Source organism: Haemaphysalis longicornis, unplaced genomic scaffold (assembly GCF_048455015.1).
Source record: "Haemaphysalis longicornis isolate Haplotype H1 unplaced genomic scaffold, Haemaphysalis longicornis Haplotype H1 scaffold_14, whole genome shotgun sequence".
Classification (NCBI taxonomy): Eukaryota; Metazoa; Arthropoda; class Arachnida; order Ixodida; family Ixodidae; genus Haemaphysalis; species Haemaphysalis longicornis.
The window spans coordinates 13,921,394-13,935,530 of record NW_027526245.1 but is presented as its reverse complement, the minus strand read 5'-3'; the positions used below and the strand labels follow the sequence as shown (position 1 = coordinate 13,935,530).

The window sequence follows — 14,137 nt, the reverse complement described above, 5'->3', positions numbered from 1 at the left end:
AAGATGTTTTTTTTTTAACGAAAAAAAGCAATAAGTATTTAAAAACTTTCAAATTTTGCGCCACAGTGACGTGTTATGAGAAAGAATGGCGTCATACGGGCCAACAATAAAATATAATTTTCAGTGCGTTAACTGCACGTTAACATTCAAGTGATGCGGTCAAATGGAACTAGTGGCCCCATTACAGACGTCCAGTCATGTGTCGTGGCGACAGGTCAGTTAGGCGGCCGCCAATCGTACAAACAAGGTTCCGTGACGTCATAGAAAAGTTGCGGAAAATTGGCTAGGGGGTCGCGACTGCTTCACACGTTTTCTTTAATATCTCCGTTATTTGTTCGAAGATTGCGATGATATTGGTATCATTATTATCGGGACTAAGCAGTCTTTCTAATAAACCCAACTTGTAATTTGTCTTCATGGCTCCTTTAAGCCAGTTTATAGAGTTACGTCCGACGGAACTTTAGGCCAATGTTTTGAGTTACGTCCGGCGAACGTAAAGCATTAAAAAAATTACAGCTAACGGCACCAAATACCACGACGCTCTATAGGTGTAATCTGTCACTTGTACGATACACGACGTACGATGTACGATGCAGCGCTGTGGGTTCGAATCCCAGCTGGGTTGATGGATTTTTCAATTAAATAATTCAATTTTTTTTATTTATTACAACCTACCCGCCGTTGTCGCTTGAGCTGTGCTTCACGTAGATAGCGCGCTGCGCTCGCGCTCTGCTTCCAGAGAGACTCGTTTCCGCTCCGTCCGATGCGCCGTTCCCACTTAGGGTCGGTAGAAGCGATAGTATAGCTACGTCATCTACAAACTCAGCCAATCTTTCTCCCCTTACTTCTAACTCCTCTCTAGCCTGTATTTCTTTTTTAGCGTATGGCATGTGGTTGCCCCGGCGGAGTTTTCTGCGTACACGGCAGCGCCGGATGTTCCTTTCGCGTGTCCATAAAAAGCTTCGCTTTAACATGTCGTGTATGACCAGCATTTTTTTTCTTGCCTTTATTGTAGCGAATCGAGGGTTCAACACGTAAAGTATTCATCTTATTCCCCGTGCGTTTGTTTTTTACATCGAAACTGTATATCGCTAGGATACAGCAGGTCGTCCCCGTGGACGGAGACTAACGATTTTCAGTGGCGGATATATATACTGGGTGTTTCCGGGAAGACGAAGTAATTTTTAAAAATAGGCTTTCGGAGCTAAAATTGTTTTAATTGCGCCAAGTGAACAGGAACCGTGGCGGGAGCAATAAAACGGTTTCAAGTGCGATTCAGGGGCATACTTAACTAGAAGGTATTAATTAACTTTCTATTTATTCTAGTTAGGTGCTTGGTTGTAATAGGGAAATTGTAAAGGATCATGAGTCCATCCGATATCGATAATTAGATTTTTGAAATTGTAATTGCGTGCAGAGCCACAGCGCTCAGAACCTCAGCTCTCCAGATGCGCACAGCGGGCTCCGTGCGGGAGCTGAGCGCCGCAAAGCCACGCCCACGCGCTCATGGCACTCAGAGCTGTACACGTCACGCGCACGCCGCGCTTTTTCTTCGGCACGAACAGAGGCAAGGGGAATAGTTTTCATTGAACTTTCTCGCCCTCCCAAATGGGAGTTGGCATCATGATTGCCGAGTGTGGCCGAGAACTGCCGCCGTTTGCGTGCGGCGGTCACGATTCATCCGCAGATAATATATAAGGAAATACAAGTAAAAGAAACTGAGAACATTGTAATCCGGAAATCTGGCTATTAAATGCTTTTCGCCTGTTCAGATGCCCCTTGCCTCTGTTCGTGCCGAAGACAAAGCGCGGCGTCAGAAAAAATGAGTGACGAACGAGCTGATAAGCGTCGCGTCCGCATCATGCGCCGTGATGATGACGTACTTACCTCATCCGGAATGTGTCTGAACAAGTGTATGAGCATATTGATCTGATATGTACTACCACATAATTATTTTTGGTAATTTTTTTTTCTAAAAAAAAACCACACAACAGAACAATCCATGCATTATCGAATTAATCGATGACTATTAATCGGGTTGAAATATTAACTGACACCCAACCCTATTAATTACTCTTGAACCATGTAAATTGGTTCAAGAGTCTTCAAGAGCTGTAAATTTTTTGTGGTTTACGTTATGCCGGACGTAAATCAAAACATTGGCCTAACGTTCCGTCGGACGTAACTTTAGTTTTCGATTTGGGGTTCCGTCAGACGTAACTCTAGAAACCAGCTTAAAGTTCCTTTGGACGTAACTCTAGTTTTCAATTTTGGGTTCCGTCGGACGTAACTCTAGAAACGGGCTTAAAGTTACGTCGGACGTAACCCTAGTTTTCATTCTGAGTTCTGTCAGACGTAACTTTAGAAACTGGCTTAAAGTTCCGTCGGACGTAAGTCTAGTTTTCGATTTTGGGTTCCGTCGGACGTAACTCTAGACACTGCGAAAAAAAAAGGGTGGGGGGGGGGGGGTGCAGCCAGTGCAGCTACTTCGGAATGTAGTCGATACAAATGCAAACGAACAGGTCAGAATGCACCCCTTGGTAGCCTATTTTGCCGCTGGTTAACTTAGACGGTATGACGGTGTACCTATCGCAAAAAGTTCGTCAGACTTCTGGGATATATTGTTAAAAGCTGCAAACCTGAGCCTTTTGTCATAGCTTTCTTCGCTGGCGAGTAAGCAACCAGACAACCTGCGTGACTATATAGCCAACTTTGTTAGAAAGGGGCACTTTGAGGGCTGAAGGTGTCACAGAGGGTGGGAAAAACTGCGCTGTTCGATACATGCGTTCGTTTGCGACTTACATTTTTGAAATGCATTAAGCAGCATATCGCGTTCTTGAGTTGTGAGAAATGCACCCCAAAAGGCTGGTAAATAGCAGCTGGTAAAGAGTCGAAGTCACTTTCATTGCAGGCTATGGTTTTCAAGATACCCTCAAACCGGGAAAGCCGCGGAGTTCATCGACGATGAGTGCCAATCCCGAGACCATAGAAACTGGTAAGTAAATATTGCTCAATTGTGTAAATGGCTAGCGGGTTTAGCGAATCAAAGTGGAAAAGCGAATTCAATCGATAACGCACAGCACAACAGGAGCTGGAATGACCAGGGCAGGTGCCACTTTCAACTAAGCCGATAATTGGGGTTAAGAGGTGTGGGAGGTACTTGGTCATGCTAGCGATCACCCACTCCCTCTAAAGGGAGCCGTTCCGCCCAAAAGAGGTCACTCTGGATACAGAATTTTGCCTACTGCGCGTACTTTATCAGAAGTTTGGAACCAACACGCTTTCATTGGGGCCGCATTGATCATGCACAGCCGTCGTTCGCCGAAATAAAACCGACATGCTTCGAGCAAAAAGGCTAGTTCTAGTACTGTTCATCGGTGGTGCGGTTTCGAACAGCTTGAATCAAAGGCTTTTACAGCCGTGGTTCCAGGCGCTCTTCCCAACTTTTGAAAAATCCTGTAAAGGCTCAGCAGTGATGAATAACAGGGTGCGTTTCATATGACGAGGTAACAACGCCGAGCGTGAAAAAACAAAAACCATGGTTAAAGTGAACGCTAACAAATTTAGTGGCTGCAATGATACGCATGGCTTTGACTGAAAAATGGAACCTTCCTGCATTCGTGCAAAAAAGAAAAAGAAGAAGAAGAATGCCCGGGTTGTTGTAAAATGCTCAAATTCTTCCTCCTTTCTTCGCCTAGCCTGTTCCAAGCATGTATTAAACATGTCACACAACTCTTTTCAGTGCTGCGAAAGACTAGGATCGAAGTTGTTCGTTTATGAGTTCCCACTTTGGTTCCCTTTATTACGTAAGTAAACTTGGACCATTATACACATTCGTGATTAATGGGTGTGTTCTTTTGTGTGAACCATCTGTAATACCTCTGTAGCACTTTGTGTTCTTTTTTAGGTGAAAGATCTGCCGGACTGGAGGAGCAAACGTCGCTTCTACAACCAAGCGAATTTTCAGATGGGTTGTTTCGATTGAGGTAGCGGTCATCTATATACAGTTGGACAGGAAGAAAAGAAGAAAAAGGTCCGAGAGGTTAGTATCCGTTCCCGAGTAGTACTTGGTGAGTGTAGAAAATTTCTGAGAGCGTATTTTGATTTGTTTTAGTAGTTCAATTTATGAACTGCTATGCAGCCCATAGCTAGTCGCGCCCTATGCTTTCCAGCTGCTGCTGGTGTGACGCAGGTCACAGTCAATAGCGGGCCACATCATTGGTGACTGGATCCACTTTGCGAATATTGGGCTTACAGGAACCCACAAGGTAAGCAATAAACTAATATTCTCAAAATTTAATATTGCATTTATATTTAAATGATTTTCATCTTAATCTCTGCCTAATAAAAATACATGAACCATGCAGAAGACATAACACTCCGCTAGCGAGCGACTTTGACGAACAGTCACTAACCTGTATAGGTTACTGACTCGGGAGATTCAAGTTGGGAGTCAGGTGACCCAAAATTTTGTGCGCTTGCTTTCTTCTGGTCATATGGTTAGCACGAGTTGCTGCGTAGCTGCTTGTTCAGTTACTCTCCTTTTAGTGCGTGCGTGTGTGCATGTGCGTGTGTGCGCTCGTTAACTAAACAAATCCTTAGGCGGCGACTACTTTTTCGCGCAAAAACCGCCTACTGCCGCAGCGTACTGAAGTAGGAATTGTTTGCTTTTTCCACACAGACGCAGCCAGCCCCTGGATGGAGCCTCCTCTCCTGCACAGCAGCAGCAATGGAGTGTAAATAAGAAAAATGTTGTAACCATGCAAAAATAAAATATTTTATTTGAAATTTCACTTTTCCTTGTTATTTTGAAAATGCTTTAAAATATATCGTAACCGGCAAACGTGGATAACAGAAACAATGCTCCACGATACACATTCCACACGTTTGGCAAAACGTCACTGTAACGTTCCTGGTCCACATTCTGAAAAGGTTTTGCAACGTTAAAAGATTGTTTCAAGCGTGTTTTCTGCAACGTTAAGTAAATGTAAATCCAACATAATTACTATGTTGTCGAAATGCTTCCTCACAGTTCCAATAATGTTTGACGAAACGTTACTGTAACGTTTTTTAGTTGTTCTTAAAATGTTTTTGTTAGGTTAGGTAAACGTAACTCCAAAAGTATTTATGTGTTGTAGAAATGCTTTCTTACTGTTCGCATAACGTTTGGCGAAATGTGATGTAACGTTTTACATTGTTTTTAAACGTTTTTTGAACGTTATTAGCTTGTTCGCTGCAACGTTAGGGAAATGTAACACTAACATTAATAATATGTTGTAAAAATGTTTTGTGGACGTTTAAATAATGTTTGACAAAACATTACTGTAACTTTTTGATAACATTAGTTAAACATTTCAAAAAAATGACATTAAGAACATTGCTCTAACGTTAGCACCAAACAAAAAAAATACGTTCTTCTAATGTTTTGGTGCTACTTGGGGGGGCGCTGCGCAAGCGGCTTCCGGGCAGTACTTCCGGGTAGTACAAAGCTGCGCGGGTCCCATAGGATCCCATGTTGACAGAAGCAAAATGAGCTCGACGCTCCCGATTATTTTGCGACGTGGTCACCAGCTCATCCCCGACGCGTCCGATCTATTTCAGCGATCAACTTGGCATTAGGGGAAAAAGCTTTGCAGCGCTAAACACGTTTACAGCACCGACGAAAGTGCCGGGACCGTGACGGCGTCTGCTACTCGCAGGTTCTCCGATCGATGGTCGTACGAAGTTAAATTTCAAGTAAAATTTCTAGTTTAAACTAATACTCTAGGTGACAAAAATTTCTCAAAAACAGCCGATCAAAAAAGAAGAGTGACTCAATCGGCGATGATCGCGCTTTAAAAAGCCAGCGAGTCCGGCGGACCGCAGGCTCGCCTGCTGCGGTGCGCCGCTCTTTTGCGTACCTGCACACTATGCGTGCACTTTCATTAAACAGTGATCGCTTGCGTCGCCGTCACGAATACATGGTGCAGCGTTAGCTTGCCGTTTTGTTGCGTGTCTCAGTGACAAAATGCCGCGACCGTCAGAAGCGTGAAATCTGTTTTACGGTTCCGAAATTAGTGGTCGTAAAACAAAGTGGTCGGGCAAACTAAGAGGCCACTCGCTTTCCTTGTTTGCTCTCACTTTACTTAAATACATTCCCAGTTCGCACTTAATAGCCTAGAATGAGGGTCAGCCACGGCCGAGTTCCATGCAGAGGACACGGCTGGAAGGCAAATCGGGGGGGAGGGGGGCTTTGAATGCAAAGAGAAAAAATTCAGCGAATTTCAAATAATATTTGACAATAATGGTGAACATGGGGGCAATTCAACTGGAGGACGCCAATTCTCTGTTCTTGTCTCGCTGTCTAACTCCATTTGAAGTCAAAACTGGCGTGTCGGCGTTCAGATTCGACGACCCCTGCACTAGAAAACCAACACAGTCAGTGATGATCGTATGTAAATTTTCGGGGCACCGCGCCGTGTATGCGGCTGTGTTATGTTATGCTGTGCTATGTGATGTTATAGAAGTACACATCTCTGCAGGCAGCGGGCGTGTGATTTGGTGCGTGTTTTGCGTCCTTTAATAGCGCTTAATTTGTTTATTTTTGCGCTATTGCCCCACCTACTCGCTAGTATACATGTACCCTGCCGTTCGTAAATCGTGCGGCGTAAAACGTGACGCAAGAATCATTTAGTTTGCGAAAATACGAAACAAAATTTCCACTCGTTTCAAAGGCGGTGCCAGGCCAGCAGTGTCAGCTGAGTCGGCTGCGGAATTCTTGCGTTCGCTTGGATGCTCCCGATGAAGCAACCTCTTGCAGTTACCTCAGGATATTAGATGAGCAGCGTTCCGTGTTTATGCTACTCGTGAACTTTCCTTTGTCGACCGCACGCAAGAAGAAAAAACTGTAACTGTCGTCAAACAGTTAAACCACCCGACCTGGCGATACTGTCCCACGCCGCGGCCACCGCGACAGCTCGCTCAAAAGGAAGCCGACAAATCCGCTTCTTTTAGCAGATATTATTTTGTTTAGCCTCTGCAACTACTTTAAGGCCTATTTCATACAGTATGCAGTCATTTAAACACGCCACAAAGCGCCCCAACTAACTTTCACTCTGGCTTGTAATTCAAAACACATGGAGGGCGGCGAGAGTCGTCTGCTTTTGTACTACCCAGAGGCGTCGGCCGCTAGGGGCGCTGCATGTCGCCAAAACTCCAGCGCAGGAGGCCTATTGGCACAAGCATATCGGGCCAGCAGGCGCCGCACCCTGATTGGTCAATTCTAAGCACGCTGATTGGTTGGTTTACAAGCGGATGTGACGTCATTTTTAAGGTTAGTTTTTTTTTTATGGGAGAAAGACGTGCACCACTATTTCTTTCTCTATGGACGTGCTGCCTTGAAGGTGCGCTGCTCTGACCTCCGACGTTTGCGGCGTATTTACTTTTCTGCGGCATGGCGGGCTCGTCGAATGCTGCTCCCACCGATGAGGATCGTCGGCGCTGCCCTGACTGCGACAAGGTGTTTTCGCAACGAAAAGACATGCTTAAACACGAGAGAAAAGTGCACCACAAAGAGGGGACAAGCTCAAAAAGCCACATGAAGTGTGACAAATGCGGTCACAGCGTTACAACTTTTGACAACCTCGTCCTTCACCACAGAGCGATGCACAATTTCGACGCTGAGATTGTGCAACTGTCTTCGGCAGCGCTGAAGGTAAGAAAACTTGGAATAGTTTGCTTTTATTTCGCCTGCGTTAATCCGCTTCTAGTATTGTGCCTAGTACGTAATTTAAGGCCTCTTATCGCACGTGACCTTGAATAGCTGTGAGCAGCGTTTAGAAGTAAGAAAATGTAAATATGAGCGAAGAGATATTCGTATTTAATTGAATGGACATTTGTGTTAGATAGAAACGATGACTTCATTGTTTTATTTGTGACTGTGTTAGAAAATTTGGTTAGGCTTCAACGTAGGCCTATCAAGTATCAAGTCCACGCTCAGCGACGTTGCAATTAATGCAGGGCGATATCTTTACTGCTGTTAGCTAAACTGAATCAAATGAAATGTAAATGTGAGCCGACGTATATTCGTCACTGTGTAAAATTAACCTCCGCTTGCTTCATGTTGCGACTGTTCCAAATTTCTAGGCCTAACGTATTAGAATGGTAACGTTCGCAAGTGGCAGTTGCGCGCATTCACCATATTACAACAATATTGCGACGCGGAGTCGTGGTTCTGGCGAGTTGGCACATCACTGCAAGGGATTAAAAGCGCCGCAAAGACGGCGGACCGAAACGGAAGACGCACAGCCCACGGTGTGTCTTTGTGTTTCGGTCCGCCGTCTTGGCGGAGCTAAAAAACATCTTGGAATCAAGGCAACGCGACATAATAGAGAGTTTTAGCATAGCGTTACCGTGTTTGCGGCAGTCGACTGCGCATGCGCGAGTTAACGTGAACGGTAACTTACGGGCACAGGCTTTACCGTCGCCAGCGAGCTTCCTAAGCAGACGAAGTGTACCGTCGCGTATTGAATACAGCAAATGCAGTGCGCTCGGCGCTTTATGCTTTGTACAGCCTATGAAAGTAATCTTACTTGATGCTGTTTATTACGTCTTCGGGTCTTCCCATGGTGAGGCTGCAGTGTTATGCTGCATCTGGCAGTGTGCCAGAACACTTTTCTCTTAGCAGAGCCTGCCTGCTTCAGAGAGCGCGTCTCCCAGGTGGCAGATTGGGAGGCTCCTACCAAGGAGGCGGGCTAGTATTAGCAGATTTCAACCAGCACAACATATGCTTCATTTAAAAAACTCAGCCTGCACATTCCTGTTTGGTAAAAGATGGCAGTATCATTAAGAATAAATGTGTTGTTGTAATTATATTGTTGTTGTTGTAATTGTAATACAGTTGCATTCAAATTGCATGTCCTGCCACGCTGGTAATCTTTGGACTGAAAACTGGACTGGGTAGTTCATCTAGGTTGGCCCAAGCATGTTGCAACTCAAGCCCATGCCTCTGCTTGGTAGGAGCGGTGCTTGCACCCGCGGACCAACAGGTGACGGGACAATGAAAGCTAGTGCCCTGTGTTCTGCCACATAAATCGGTGTTTTATATCATGCTTATGTGTGCGCATGCCGTCAACTTAGCCTGTTTCGGAGCTGAAAATGTTGCTCCGGACTGCCTGTATGTTTTCTTGCACCCCTCATCCAGTGCCCGTTTCCCCGGGATGGTGCATACCCAACCCTGCCTGAGCCCGTTAAGCTCCAGAGGACTTCCACCCTGGGCCATGGCCCACCTGGTGCTGCAGCCCCGTCCACTCACGCTTCGGTAGCATGCTGCCATGGGTTCATTTTGGATAGCCGAGGGGGGGATTCGGTGCTGCTACAATTGATCCTGGCTGAACTAGCAGTGCTAGAAGAGGCCAACTGTGGGGACAGATACTCCTGTACAACAGAAAATGGCCTGCTTTTGCTTGCGCTGTCTAATCTTAAAAAAAAAAGAAGCAACACCTGGGCCATGAAGCACAGCATAGTGGAGGGCTACGGACTAATTTAGACAACCTGGGGCTATTTAATGTGCACCGTAATCTTGACACAACGGCACCATCGTATTTTGCCTATTTATTTCCCGCAATTACAGCCTGGCTGTCCTTGGTTACTGCATGCTGCAACTCTCCTTAGCTTGTCATGCTGCCAAAGCATGCTACAAAAGAACTCGTGGCCTGCTCAGGTTGACGTTTGGGTTTCACTACCGTTGACGGATGTGAAGGCTCGCTTACAGCCTCTGTACATTTTTTTTTGCTTGCTAGTAGCAGACCACATTCACAGGCACTACAAAAATTTCAGTACCTTGGAATGTCGCCACTTTTGCCTGCAGTTGGATGTGCACTACTCCCACCTCCTCCCCAAACATGTGCTAGGCTTTTTTGAGAGCTGAGAACAAACTCGTTTATTACCTGTCAGTATGGTCACTCATGCTGTATGTGTTTCGTTTTTCTGTATTCAGCAAGTTCCTGTTGTCATGAAGATGCTCCATCCCCATTGCCTGCTGCACCTGTTACTGGACAAGTCGCTGGTGCTCCAAGAACTTTCATTTTGAGCTGTGAATGCGACACTGAGGGAGCTGAAGACATGTTGAGAAATGTGTCGCCTGGGCTGCAGTTGGTGTTTCCCTTATTGCTTGAGATGTGCTCTAATAGGAGTGTTGCCACACTACCTTGGCAATGGGGCCTACACTGTATTCATACTAATCCAAATAAACATGATTTACCTGGAAAGTTTGCTTCAGAGACATCTCTTTGCTACAGACAGCAATATAGGCCAGGGTGGGAAATGGGAACTATTGAGTGCATGGTGGAGGCTGCCACGAGCACACCTCATTTGAAAGACTAGCAACAGTACCACCTGATTATGAACTTCTGCAACTTAACTTTCCACATGGTGGTTCGTTGTGCACCTGCAGCATTCCAAGAAAAATGGCATTCATGATGGAAATGCGAGGTTTTCAAGGTCTTTCACAGCTGTGTCAATTTTTGAGCACCACAATGGGAACCTTGATAGAGCCAACATTTCAACAAAAGGAATCCCCTTCAGATAACTCCACTTGTCAAAGCAATGGCTCAACAATTGTTCCTAATGGTGTGTTGATAAGCACTTTGTGTGTTACAAAAATTTTTTATTCACTCGGGTCGTCGGGTCGTCCTAACGTGGTAGCCTTATGGTTAATTTTATTTATTCAGAAACTTTGACGCTTATCAAGGGTGTGTGCAAGGCAGTGGTTTGTAAGTGTTTAGAGAACCATCATGAAACCCAGTAAAAGGCAACAAACCTCAAGACATCAGAGATCAAGGCGCTTGCTTTCAAGCAAAAGGAGCTTACATAGTAGCCCCCTAACTTTGCGGTATCCTAAATGGTAGAATGCAGCGCACATGAACAGGTAACAGAATAATGTTTCTTAGCAAAATGGCCATTTTGAGTCACGATGAGGAATATTTGTGCATAATCAGCCTCCTACTGTCCACTGCACCACAAAGGCCCCTCCCACAGACTTCAAAAGCATGCTCTGTCATCTGAATCCATTCCTTTCTCTGCAGTGGCAAGAGTACAGTACAGACAATATTCATGCAGCAAGCACACACAAGTAAAATTGGCCAACGAAGTATTTGTGCCAAAGCAGCAGCAAAGCCTAGAATTATGACGGGGGTCAAAAACACCGCAGCAACTACATTTAAAGGGACCCTGAAAAGCTTTGTGAAGGTGGCAATCAAATGCATTCAGGTGGTAGAACACAGAACGGGGGATTTTAGAGCCAAGTGTGAGCCCCATACGTTGTACGGATAATTTGTAAACAATTTTTGAAGATCGCCTTTTTCAGCCGATGAGCGCGACGCCGCAGCGAGCCGACCGCGGCTGACGCAACGGCTAAGGTGCCCCCTGATTCGCCCAATCGCCGGCGAGGTCGGCCGCCGGCGACGTCACTGTTATTGGCTTCCGGCTGCTCTCCCTCCTTCCTGCGCCATCCCGAGGCAAAGGCGGGTCCGCAGCGATTGACGCGTGCCTAGGCGCAGGAATGTAGCTAGCGCAGAACGGAAGTCGAGCGTCGAGATGTCACATGGCTATTCCCAGCTGCTTTGAAGGAAGCAGAGAGGGAGAAGGAGTCGATTGATTGATTGTAGGGTTTAACGCGCCGACGCAACGCAGGCGATGAGGCGCGCTGTAGTGGAAGGCTCCGGATTAATTTTGACCACCTGGGGATCTTTAACGTGCGCCGAAATCTCGTACACACGGCCGTTTTTGCTTTTCGCCTCCATCAGAAAAGAGGCCGCCGCAGCCGGGAATCGAACCCGCGACCTCGTGCTCAGCAGCGCAACGCCTTAGCCACTGAGCCACCGCGGCGGGTAGGGAGGAGGAGTCGATCGGCAAGTGGGGAGGTGCATTTAATTGCTTCTGGTGCAGCTAATACTGAATGTAGATCAATAATTCCAATGGCATTGCATCACTATATTGGTGCTACGCGACAATACAGGCCTTTTGTAACTTTTACAGAAGGATTTTGTGGGTCCCTTTAATTGCAGAATGCGTGAGCTTTCCGAGATGCACTGTAAAGCTTACAAACTGCCCTAAAGCTCTGATGCAGAACAGCAGCAAGTTGAGAGCTATTTTAAAGCTAATAATGAGGAGGTCGTGCAATGAAGTGTGCATGTCTCGTAGAAACATCTGCACTGCTATTCTTGAATCCTGATTTTAGAGGACTCCTTGCAAAATTGCTAGCCATAATTAGCTGATGCTTAACAGTACATATAACAGAAATATAGCATGCAAGCAGAAATGATAAGTTAAGCAGACACAGCCATGCAGCATTGAGTAAATGGAAGCAAGTGTGGCATCTGTGCAAATCAGTGGTGGCCGAAAGAAACAATGTGGCATGGCTATTAGCAGCAAATTTCCCTAGGGCAGAGGACACGCTGAGGCTTGATTGATTGTAGGGTTTAACGCGCCGACACAACGCAGGCAATGAGGCGCGCCGTAGTGGAGGGCTCCGGATTAATTTTGACCACCTGGGGATCTTTATCGTGCGCCAAAATCTTGCACACACGGGCGTTCTTACTTTTCGCCTCCATCAGAAAAGTGGCCGCCGCGGCCCGGAATGGAACCCGCGACTTGGTGCTCAGCAGCGCAACGCCTTAGCCACTGAGCCACCGCGGCGGGCGGCACTGAGGCCTCATCAACTGGGTGGAACAAACCATTTCTGATTCGTGTTTGGGAGAAGGTGTACATGCAAGTCGAGAATTTCGAAATTAAGAGCATATAAAAAGAAAGTGCAACTCTCGGCCTAGGGCGAGCACAAATCATGGCTGCCTGTACTGCAATGAATGTGCAAGTAGTTTTCTCCACCACCTATTCACCAAGTAGGGTTTTATGCTGACCATACCACTAGAGAGAGCAGGTTACGGGGTGACAAGGGTTGGCTGCAGCGAATCCCGCATGGCAGGCAAATATGTGGCCCTGAAAAGGGCCGTTTTAGCAAGCCGATGGTCTTCAGTGGTGCCTCGTTGCACCTCAGGACGGCGAGCAGTACTGCAGGCAGTCGTTCCTCTCGTGGCCCTTGGCTCCACAGCGGGAGAAGGTGTACTTGGCACCAGGTGCAGCTCGGTCTGGCGAGAGAATGCCCCGCCCGTGCCGCCTGGCCAGCGCCTTCACAAGGATCGCGGACATCTCATCGATGCCACGATCCCTCGACACGTGGTATCGGTATCCATCCGCGGCAAACAGGGACCGCTTCGGCTGTTTCGTCGCGTTCAGGAAACGGTGCTGCGCACAAATTCAACAACAAAGCAAGCAGACTGTCAGGGCAAATGCAAGCACACTTCACAGTACAGATATTTAATGTTAGGTAACAACAAGACTCGCGAAGAAATGCGAAGCAGGCACCGGTTCACTACTAAGTTCTTTTTAAACCATGTATGCAAACATTTAGTGTGCCTCTGCCATAAATAAGTTCTTTTTATGCCCCTGCTACACTATGTTTTGAAATGACATTCGGCTCAAATGAGATTCGAGCCAAATAAGCACCAAAAGATACATTTGGGATTTCAAATGCCATTTTTAGCACTCTCGCACGCAGCGTCTTCGATTGGCAATAAAAAATATACTACTGCCGTACGTAAAACAAACAAAATATTTGTTTGTGGAACTTTGTTCACTGCTGATTTACTTAAAATATGAAACAGACATATTTAATTTTAATACTTTCAAAACCAGTGGGTCAGTCCCCCCCCCCCCAAAAAAAAGACACGCAAGACAGCAGCCACATTAACTGGTGCCTCTTCTAATTTGACATCATTTTACTGCCTTAGACTGCTCCTACATTTCATCGTTGTATTATTGTACGAAAACGGAACGGGGCGACAACAGTGCCACTACAGCACGGCGAGCAATTGTGAAATCTTTCAAATGCCATCGAAATTGTAGTGTAGCACGGGATGCTGAATGACATTCGAAGCACCCGATTTGAGTCAAATGACATTCGGACCCTAATGTAACCATGTAGCAAACATTTAGTGGCACTCTGCCATTACTAATTTTGTAAGGCGGACTTCTCCAAAGTTTCATACAAAGTGGGACTTTTAGCTCCTATTTCCGACTCTATAAGCGTACTTCAGTGCAA

At 46.1% G+C, this 14,137-nt stretch overlaps 1 long non-coding RNA gene across 1 annotated transcript; it reads left to right on the top strand.

Annotated features, from left to right (window-relative positions):
* Positions 1-3,748: 3,748 nt before the first annotated feature.
* Positions 3,749-4,295, top strand: LOC144164972 (uncharacterized). Its single transcript, XR_013321284.1, has 3 exons — positions 3,749-3,806; positions 3,908-4,042; positions 4,173-4,295. It is a non-coding gene; the product is annotated as an uncharacterized LOC144164972 (long non-coding RNA).
* Positions 4,296-14,137: the final 9,842 nt, after the last annotated feature.